We start from the raw sequence: 11,142 nt of genomic DNA on the forward strand, positions 1-11,142 counted from the left end.
GATTCTCCTGCCTCAGCCTCCCAGGTAGCTGCGAATACAGGCATGCACCACCACGCCAGGATAATTTTGTGTTTTTTGTAGAGACAGGGTTTCTCCATGTTGGTCAGGCTGGTCTCAAACTCCTGACCTCAGGTAATCTGGCAGCCTCGGCCTGCCAAAGTGTTGGGATTACAGGTGTGAGGCACCGTGCCCGGCCGCCCACTTTTACCACTTATAATCAACATAGGATAGGAAGTCCTAGCTAGAGCGATCAGACAAGAGAAAGAAATAGGTAAAGAGAAAATAAAAAATCCAAATCGATAGAGAAATTCAAACTGTTGCTGTTCACCGATGATATGATCGTATACCTAGAAAACCCTAAAGACTCATCCTAAAAGCTCCAGATCTGATCAATGAATGCAGTAGTGTCTGCATACAAAATCAATTTATATAAATCAGTAGCACTGCTATACACCAACAAAGCCCAAGCTGAGAATCAAGTCAAGAACTCAACTCCTTTTACAACAGCTGAAAAAAACAAGAAGTTAGGAATATACCTAACCAAGGAGGTGAAAGACCTCTACAAGGAAAACTACATAACACTGCTGAAAGAAGTCATATAAAAAAGAAGTCATAGATGACACAAACAAGTAGAAACACATCCCATGCTCACGGATGGGTAGAATCAATATTGTGAAAATGACCATACTGACAAAAGCAATCTACAGATTCAATGCAATTCCCATCAAAATATCATCATTATTCTTCACAGAGCTAGAAAAAAATCCTGAAATTCGTATGAAACCAAAAAAGAGCCCGCATAGCCAAAGAAAGACTAAGCAAAAAAGAAATCTGGAGGTATCACATTACCCAACTTCAAAGTATACTACCAGGCTACAGTCAACAAAACAGCATGGCACTTGTATAAAAACAGGCACACAGACCAATGGAACAGAATAGAGAACCCAGAAATAAAGCCAAATACTGACAGCCAACTGATCTTTGACAAGAAAACAAAACACAAAATGGGGGAAAGGACACCCGATTAAACAAATGGTGCTGGGATAGTTGGCAAGCCACATGTAGAAGAATGAAAGTGAAGCCTCATCTCTCACTGTATACAAAAATCAATTCAAGATGGATCAAAGACTTAAACTAAGACCTGAAATCATAAAAATTCCAGAAAACAACATGGGAAAAACTCTTCTAGACTTTGATTTAGGCAAAGAGCTCATGACCCAGAACCCAAAAGCAAACTCAGCAAAAACAAAGATAAATAGATGGGACTTAAACTAAAAATCTTTTGCACAGCAAAATAAATATTCAGCGAAGTAAACAGAAAATCCAAAGAATGGGAAAAATGTTTTTAAACTATGCATCTGATGACGGACTAATATCCAGAATCTACAAGGAACTCAAACAAATCAGCAAGAAAAAACAAATAATCCCATTTAAAAGTGAGCTAAAGGCCGGGCGCGGTGGCTCAAGCCTGTAATCTCAGCACTTTGGGAGGCCGAGACGGGCGGATCACGAGGTCAGGAGATCAAGACCATCCTGGCTAACACGGTGAAACCCGGTCTCTACTAAAAAATACAAAAAAACTAGCGGGCGAGGCGGCGGGCGCCTGTAGTCCCAGCTACTCGGGAGGCTGAGGCAGGAGAATGGCGTGAAACCGGGAGGCGGAGCTTGCAGTGAGCCGAGATCGTGTCACTGCACTCCAGCGTGGGCAACAGAGCGAGACTTCGTCTCAAAAAAAAAAAAGTGAGCTAAAGACATGAATAGACAATTTTAAAAAGAAGATATACAAATAACCAACCAACATGAAAAAATGCTCAACATTACTAATGATCAGGGAAATGGAAGTCAAAACACAATGAGATACTACCTTATTCCTGCAAGAATGGCCATAATTTAAAAATCAAAAAACAATAAATGTTGTCATGAATGTGGTAAAAAGGGAACACTTTTACACTGCTAATGGGAAGGTAAACTATTACAACCACTATGGAAAACATTACGGAGATTCCCTAAAGAACTGAAAGATCTACCATTTGACTCAGCAATCCCACTACTATGTATCTTTGGTTTAAAATAAAAGAATAAAATAAGTCATATGAAAGACACTTGCACATGTATGTTTATAGCAGCACAATTCACAATTGCAAAAATATGAAACCAGCCTAAATGCTCATCAGCCAATGAGTGGATAAAGAAAATGTGGTGTATACATACCATGGAATAATACTTAGCCATTAAAATAAAAGAATGGCATTTTGTGCAATCTGGATGGAGTTGGAGACCATTATTCTAAGTGAAGTGTCTCAGAAATAGAAAACCAAACATCATATGTTTTCAGTTATAAGTGGGAGCTAAGTTATGAAGATGCAAATGCATTAAGAATGGACTCTGGGGATTTAGGGGAAGGATGGGAGTGGGGTGAGGGATAAAAGGCTACGCACTGGGTTCAGTGTACAGTTTGGGTGATGGGTGCACCAAAATCTCAAAAATCACAGCTAAAGTACTTATCTATGTAACCAAACACCACCTGTTCCCCCAAAACTACTGGAATAATAATAATAATGTATGATTAAATAAATCTAGTATACCCATACTATGAAATACTCTGAGATCATTTAAAAATGAAATATATTTGTATATAGTAACATGGAAATACATTTATGATATATTCTTAAGTAAAAAATATAGTTTTGGAAAAATAGGCACAGTATCACTCAATTAAAATAAACAACCAAGTCTATATAAATATACACATTTATACTTATATGTTTCTATGTGAATGCAAAGAAAAAGATCTCAAATACAAATAAAATTAAATATAGCAGTTGTCTATGAATAGTGATAGAGGAGGCAGTGTAAAGATAATTGGAAATTTTCATTTTCTAGATTTCTATATTGTTTGACTTTTCAATAAATATTTTTGTAACAAAAATATCAATATTTAAACGTCTTTTAGAAGTGGGTTATCATCTAAGGGAGGCTTTTATCTGACCTCTAAACTTTAATTATAAAGTAATTTTACAATAATAAATATAAAATATTATTGAGAGCACTGAGATACGTAATAAAAACCAACCTGAAGATTTCCTATACATTCTGAAGGTGAGTCTAAAAGATCATACTGTAGCCCAGACATTTTACTTTCAGTGCCCTCTCACCTTCCTGATGTTCAATAGATTACCAATAAATTAAGGTTAGCATAATTGAGAATCTGACACAAAGCAGATCTTTCTTTTATTTTTAAACTTTTATTTTAGGTTCGGGGGCACATGTGAAGGTTTCTTATATAGGTAAACTTGTGTCACTGGGGTTTGTTGTATAGATTATTTTGTCACCCAGGTATTATTAATCTTGGTACCCAATAGTTATTTTTTTCTGTTCCTCTGCCTCCTGCCACCCTCCATCCTCAAGTAGACCCCAGTGTCTGTTGTTCTCTTCTTCATGGTTCATGAGCTCTCATCGTTTAGCTCCCACTTATAAGTGAGAACATGCAGTATTTGGTTTTCTGTTCCTGTGTTAGTTTGGTAAAGATAATAGCCTCCAGCCCCATCCATGTTGCCACGAAAGACATGATCTCACTCTTTTCTATGGCTGCACAGTACTTCATGGTGTGTATGTACCAGATTTTATTTATCCAATCTGTCACTGATGGGCATTTAGGTTGATTCCACATCTTTGCTATTGTGAATAATGCTGCAATGATCACTTGCCTGCATGCGTCTTTATGGTAAAATGATTTATATTACTCGGGGAATATACACCCAGTAATGGGATTGCTGGGTTGAATGGTATTTCTGTTTTTAGGTCTTTGAGGAATCACCACGCTGTCTTCCACAGTTGTTGAACTAATTTACACTCCCACCAACAGTGTGTAAGTGTTCCCTTTTCTCCACAATCTCACCAGCATCTATTATTTTTTGACTTTTTAATAGTAGCCATTCTGAGATGGTATCTCATGGTGGTTTTGATTTGTATTTCTGTAATGATCAGTGATATTGAGCTTTTATTCACATTTGTTGGCCACATGTATGTCTTCTTTTGAAATTGTCTGTTCATGCCCTTTGCCCACTTTTTAATGGGATTATTTGATGTTCTCTTGTAAATTTAAGTTCTTTATAGCTGGTGGGTATTAGACTTTTTTCAAGTGAATAGTTTGCAAAAATTTTCTTCCATTCTGTAGGTTGTCTCCCATTCTGTAGGTTGTTTACTCTGTCGATAGTTTCTTTTGCTGTGCAGAAGCTCTTCAGTTTAATTAGATCCCATTTGTCAATTTTTACTTTTGTTAGAAGCGATATTTCTACACTTTGGATTTTCAAATGGAAACCTAATATTCTTATATCAGTTTGCTAGGGCTGCCATAATAAAGTGACACAGACTGGGTCTCTAAACGGCAGAAATTTATTGTCTCACAATTCTGGAGGCTAGAAGTTCAAGATAAAAGTGTCAGCAGGACTGGCCACTTTGAAGGCCTCTCTTCTTGGCATATAGATAGTCATCTTCTCCCTGTGTCTTCACGTGGTCTTCCTTCTGTACCTATGTGTATCCAGATTTCCTTTCCCTATAAGGACATCAGACTGGATTATGGCCCACCCTAGTTGACCTCATTTTAACTTAACTACCTATTTAAAGGCCTTATACAAATAGTCACATTCTGAAGTACTAAAAGTAAGGGCTTAAACAGATGAATTTTGAGGGGACACAAGTTGACCCATAACAGTTCTGTTATTTAGAAATTACATCTATTTCTGAAAAGGTAAATAATGATAACCATTTTATGAATGAAATCAGAAAATTTAGTATGCAAAACATTTAAAATGCAAATTAATTATTAGATGAGTTGAACTTTTGTTTAAAATGATTAATGGACCTTTTTACAGAAGAGCAACTGTGGGCAATGCATTACTCTTGATTGTATGTGCATCGTCTGATGGATCATGCCTAAAGTTCATCTCATTCCTAAATTTATCTCTTAATCATCACCTCATCCCTGGACTCTACTAAATCCCTAAGCTCCAGATCATCCCAGATTTTTACTTCAAGGGTAGAGGAGGGAAGATTTCCCAGTCATGATCTTCAAAATATGGATAGTATGATGCTGAATGAAATCTATGCAATATACTTATGAAAGCAAAATAAATACATTATTATCATGTTTTTAAAAGTATGATCTATGGGAAAACATATGAACTCACATATTTTAAAAAGATCTAGTATTTGATGGCACAACAGGGTGACAACAGTCAACAATATTATATATTTAAAAATAAATGGTATAACTGGAATATTTATAATACAAAGAAATAATAAATCATTGAAGTGATGGATATCCCATTTACCCTGGTGTGATTATTACACATTGTATGCCCATATCAAAAAATCTCATGTACCCCCTAAATATATACACCTACTATCTATCCACAAAAATTAAAAAAGAAAAAAGAATATCTGAATCCTGCGAAACCAAGGCAGATTATATATATAGATGTGTGTATATATATACACACATACACACACAAAAATAATATTCAGGACTGTGATTCAGATGACCTGAAGTTTAGTTCTTTCTGTGCAGGAGAATCAGCATAACTAGGTCAATATATTTTACTTCTTTGGTTCTCAATTGTTCTCCCTATAAAATACAAATGTATGGATTTTGACAATCTATTCACAAAAGTAGTCATAAGGAATTATAATCCTGAAATATGTTATGCTTCTTAGAAGGAAGATCTTCCAGATCCTCTCCAATGTTAATAACAATAATAATAATCATCATAATACTACTAACTATTATTTTGTATTTATCATGTGTCAGGCACTATACCAAGAGATTTACACACATAATCTCATTAGTCCTCAAAATAACCATGAAAGGTCACAGAGGAAGAAAGTGAAATTTAGGGAAGTTCCCCAAGATCACATATACAGTAAGTGGCAAAGTCAATACTTGAGCCGAGGTAGATCTAACACCAAAGTCTGGTTATTTGCTACTGATACGATGCTTTTTAACAGTGCATTAGAGAGTGAAATTTATCAGGAATTGTATTAGTTTCCTAGGGCTGTGGTAATAAATGACCACAAGCTGGGTGACTTAAAATAACAGAAATTTATTCTCTCAGAGTTCTGGAAGCTAGAAGTCTGAAATCAAGGTGTAGGCAGGGCCATACGCTTGCTGAAATGCCCAGGGGAGTATCCTTCTTTGCCTCTTCCTAGTTTCTGGAGGTTGCTGGCAATCCATAGTGTTATTTGGCTTGTGGCAGCATAACTCCAGCCTCTGTCTCCATCTTCATATGGCTGTCCTCTCTCTGTATGTGTCTGTATATGCAAATTTCCCTCTTCATATAAGGATACCAATTACTGTATTAGGGCTCACTTGAATCCAGTATGGCCTTATCTTAACTTGATTACATCTGAAAAGACCCTCTTTCCAAATAAGGTCACATTTACAAGTTCCAGGTGGATGTGAATTTTAGTGAGACACTCTACAACCCAGTACAGGAATTATTAAGTAGATAAGAAATGGGAAAACTTTTGCAGTATGTTTGACTATGGTTTTCTCAAGCTTTGGAGACTGAAAGGTTATGTTATTTGAGGCTTTAATTTCACTGCTTTTTGTTTTCTTTGCCAATGCCAAATATTGTTCCTACCAGCAGTCATACACTGCATTGTATTTTACTTTAATAGTGCAGTATAATTTGAAACCTATTACACAGAATTGTGAAAATATAATTTCAAGATGAGCAACTGTGGGCAATGCATTATTCTTGATTATATGTGAATCGTCTGATGGATCATGCCTAATGTTCATCTCATTCCTAAATTCATCTCTTAATCATCACCCCATCCCTAGACTCTAAGCTCCAGATCATCCCAGATCTGTCACAGATCCACAGGGTTAGAAGGGACCCCAGATAGTCATTAGACTATGAATCTGTTTCTGGTCAAGTCTCACTGGCTTATGCCATTATTACTATTATGGTACAGTATCATCTAAGCCTCTACTAAATTTGTCTTGAAAATGTATTGTGGAAAATATTTGTATATAATTATTAAATATTTTATTCAGAAGATGATCTCTGACCTTACGGGCCATGCATAAGAATAAGAGGCAACTCAAGACTTGCTCTAATGTTGTAATAATAGTAGGAAACATGTACTGAATCACCAGTATGTTCTGTTTACCACTGTTCTAAGTGCTCTACATACATTTACTCATTATATTTTCACAATTCTGTGTAATAGGTAGTATTATTTTTATTCTATACATGAATAAAATGAGCACAAAGAGGTAAAATAATTTACTAGGAAATAGCAGAGCCAGGATTTGAATTCAGACAGTCTAGCTACAGAACTCACACTTTTGTATACTATGGTCTACTGTCTTCCAAACACTCTGCTCTCTTGCCTCTGTAGCCAATGCCTTTGTTGGATGAATAACAGCAAATTGGAGCTTTAAAACAGCATAATATGAATGCTAGGTAGGTTAACGAATTATAACAATTAATTCCCCTGAAGTGAGAATTAAAACTGGCTATATAAAGTAGCTACATAAACACTCACAGTTATTACTGATAAAATAATGTAAAGCTAAAGGTTTATTAAGACTAATGATTAGCTTACACCTTTTAAAATGGAAAATGCCACAATCTCTTTAGAAAGGTAGTATATTTTGCAGGTGAAGCCAAGATGGTGGTGAGGAGCAGAGAGGAGCACAATAAATATACTGGAACTGTGATGGTGAAGGAGTTACCCTTTAAAGTCTCTTCTGGGGCCTTTATTCCATGCCTTAAAGAGGAGATGGATTGGGCAGAAAGGCAATATACCTAGGACAACAGTGTTGAACAGAGACAGCCTAGGGTCACTATGTCAGAGTGCTTACCTGTGTCCTTCTCTGTCATAAATCCTGATAATTTCCAATTTTTGTCCTTCAGCCAAAAGGGACACCGAAAATGTTCTTCTCTATCTCTGGGTAAGCTTCCTGAAAAATCATCATTCTAAACTTTCTCCTCACCTAAGTGTATTCCTGGGAAAATTGCTCAGTGTATAGGCTTTTATGTTATTTACTTTCAGATGAAAATAAGGACACAGGTCCTGATCAATACAATTTACAACATCCTCTTACCTTTTTCTGCTGGGCTCAAAACAGTCACTGTGAAGAGAGAGGAGAGAGAGAGAAAGAGAGAGAGAGAGAGAGAGAGAGAGAGAGAGATGGGTGAGAGAGAGAGAGAGACAGAGAGAGAGAGAGATAAATTAGTTATATTTAAAAAGTCTTGTCTAACTCATTTTCCACAGCATCATTTGAGTAATTTATATAACAGTACTTTAGGAAACCACTAGCTAAAGATGAGGGAAGGCAAGGGTGATTACATTCCATCCTTTGCTATCTTCCTTTGTCTTAAACCTTCAGCAAGGCTTTCAATCATGAGAAGCTGTTTAATCAAGATGATTTTCAACGTTTCTTTCTCCATTGGGCTCTAATAAGCCAAGTAGAGATCCACCAATAAAAGGCCTATGTAAACATGATTTCTTTAAACAAACAAAAGATGGTTTTCATACAAAATGATCAACAGTTAAGGATCAGAAAAATAGGGAAAAAGTCCAAACAGAGAATGAGACTACATTCTAGGAGCTATTTCTTCAGGCCTTTCATTAGTCATACTTTCTTTTTTTCTTCACATATAGGTCTATTTTATTGAGTCTTAAAATGGATTTGTTACTACGGTTACATTTAATCTGTGTTAAAAATCTGACCAATGTTTTTCTTTTTTCTAATGAGTCCGCCTGAAGATTGATATCAACTTCTTGTTGTTGTTTTCCAGTTAAACAATCAATACTGGTTAAGAGTGCTTAAAAGAGGCACATACTCTACTTTCCCAATACAAACTGAAGTGGAAAAGAAGCATTGATCAGTCAACCTGGGACTTCATGATTTTGTACATACATGCTGCATGACTGCATTGGTTCCACTAGGCCCTGAATCAGGCTAGTAACATTTCTTTTTAAAAAACTTTAAAATGAAGTGAGAGAGAAAGCAGAGTTGCTTGGAGACCAATATTAATAAGGAGTAGTTGATAAATTGCTGTTTGGTATGTTTCCTATCCCTGGCTGAACACTAAACAAGAAGTGGAGGTCCTAACTCCCATTTGTTGGCTACTTACTAAAGTACTGTGGGTGAGGGAAGATTACTTAGTACTTGTAGATAGTGAGATGAGACATGTGTATACAGAAGGAGTGGCAACTGGTGAATTCTCCAGATGGGGAACAGCTCTCTGTAAATAACTGCAGAACTTTTAAGTACAAATGGGATTGGTTTATATGATCCAAGAGCAGAGGGCAGAAATAGAACCAATAGTTTAAAGCTGCAGGTTAACACATTTTAGCTCAGTATTAGAAAAAATAATGACAACGATAATGACAATGACAATGGCTAGCAGCCTTGGGAAAAAGTGTTTCCAATTACATACACTCGGAAATGTTGTAGAGGACATTCAGACACTAGTTTGGCAGTGGAATTGACTTGTAAAGTCTTTATTACCTCTGAAATTGTGTAGGAAGTAAGTTTAAGGGAAAAATATATTGTTTTGCTAACTTCCCTTTCGGAAATTACACACTTTTGAGGACAAACGGACATCTATTCTAAAAGATGTGCCACTTATCTTGGTACTTCTGCCTTTCCTGTATTTTTCTAATAATGCCTTTTGCACTATTAAAGAAAAAGGCTAGAATATTTCAGTCATATTTAAAATGAAAATGTTACAAGAGTCACAACAAACTTTTACAAAATGAATCTTTTATCACAAATCTCATGGGTAAGTGTACATTTAGTCATTCTATGGGCAACTAGGCATGCAGATTTTAGAGTGATGTGGTGATACATGTAATTACACACCTGCTCTGTTTCTTTAAGTTTCATTCACTACTAGGGGTTAAATGATTGGAGTTATCATCAAATAGCTTTTTGCACTGTTTCTCCTTTTTTCTTTCATTATTTACTAATTCTTTGCAAGTAGGTATGGAGAAAAGTTAAGGAAGAGGGGTGTATATGGAATAGTTTTTCATCACAGACAACTGGTGTTAAAACCAAAGCATAGTTTATAATTTCCTTTAAATAGATGCATATTGTAGGGTTCACAAAAGTACACAAGTAGAAAAAGCCTAATTTGGGGCTAGATGGAAATGGTCAACACTCGTAGAAAGGACACTGAAGAAACTCTATAGCAGTGCCATCCAATAGAAATGATGTGAGCCAGGTAGTTTAAATTTTCTAGTAGGAACATTTTTTTAAAAAGTTAAAGAATGCCAAGTGAACTTAATTTAAAAAAATGTATTTTACTGATATATCAAAATATTTTCATTTCAACATGTTATCCACATAAAAATTATTGTGATAGTTTATATTCTTTTTTTCACTAAGTTTGGGAATGCTGGTGTATATTCTATGCTTCCAGAACATCTGAACCCAGATGACACATTTCAAGTGTTTAATAGCTGCATGTGGCTAGTGGCTACAGAATTAGTGGAGTTCAAAAGGGACTTGTGAAAGCAGAGTATGAAGTTTGGAAATATCCAGTGAGATGAGTGCTCACTTACATCATGAAGTTCTTTTTTAATGAATGACATGTTTGGGAAGGGAGTTTATTATAATGAAGTACAGCATATACTTTGGCATGTATTCATATTTTGGCTCTTGACACTTATTCTGTGACCTTGGTCAAGTTAATTAATCACGTGTGCCTCAGTTTCCTCATCTGTAAAACGAAGATAAAATTGTTTATGTTATCAGATTGTTACAAGGATTAAGTAATAAAATACGTGTAAAGCACTTGGGTGCTTTGCACACAAGTACTTAATTATTGTTAGCAATTTATTATTATTTTTCTACAAAAATAAATTGTTTAGTCAAGTTACATTTTACAATAAGTTTAGGACAAAACAAGTCTGACTTTTTAAAAATGTTATGGTTCCCAGAGTTATATATGATGGTTTTAAAATAATTTATTCAGTGTCAAAATGAATAACTTTGATTCCCCCCACTTTTTCTCTTAGATGTTTCTTAGATTCAACGTTAGGAGAGGGAAGAATTTGAAATAGGGAACTGAGACACATTTCTGAGTGTTTTCTATTGAAGGTAAGCTAATCAGTTAGTCT

General features: G+C 35.6%; 1 protein-coding gene across 1 annotated transcript in view; it reads right to left on the reverse strand.

Annotated features, from left to right (window-relative positions):
- Positions 1-8,144, reverse strand: part of ZDHHC15 (zinc finger, DHHC-type containing 15) — a 128,150-nt gene extending 120,006 nt beyond the window's left edge. Inside the window, exon 1 of the mRNA XM_011971943.1 lies at positions 8,117-8,144. The gene's annotated coding sequence lies outside the window, so the exon portion shown is untranslated. The remainder of the gene's footprint in view (positions 1-8,116) is intronic.
- Between the last annotated feature and the right edge of the window lie 2,998 nt (positions 8,145-11,142).

This window comes from Mandrillus leucophaeus, unplaced genomic scaffold (assembly GCF_000951045.1).
Source record: "Mandrillus leucophaeus isolate KB7577 unplaced genomic scaffold, Mleu.le_1.0 Scaffold1251, whole genome shotgun sequence".
Lineage (NCBI taxonomy): Eukaryota > Metazoa > Chordata > Mammalia > Primates > Cercopithecidae > Mandrillus > Mandrillus leucophaeus.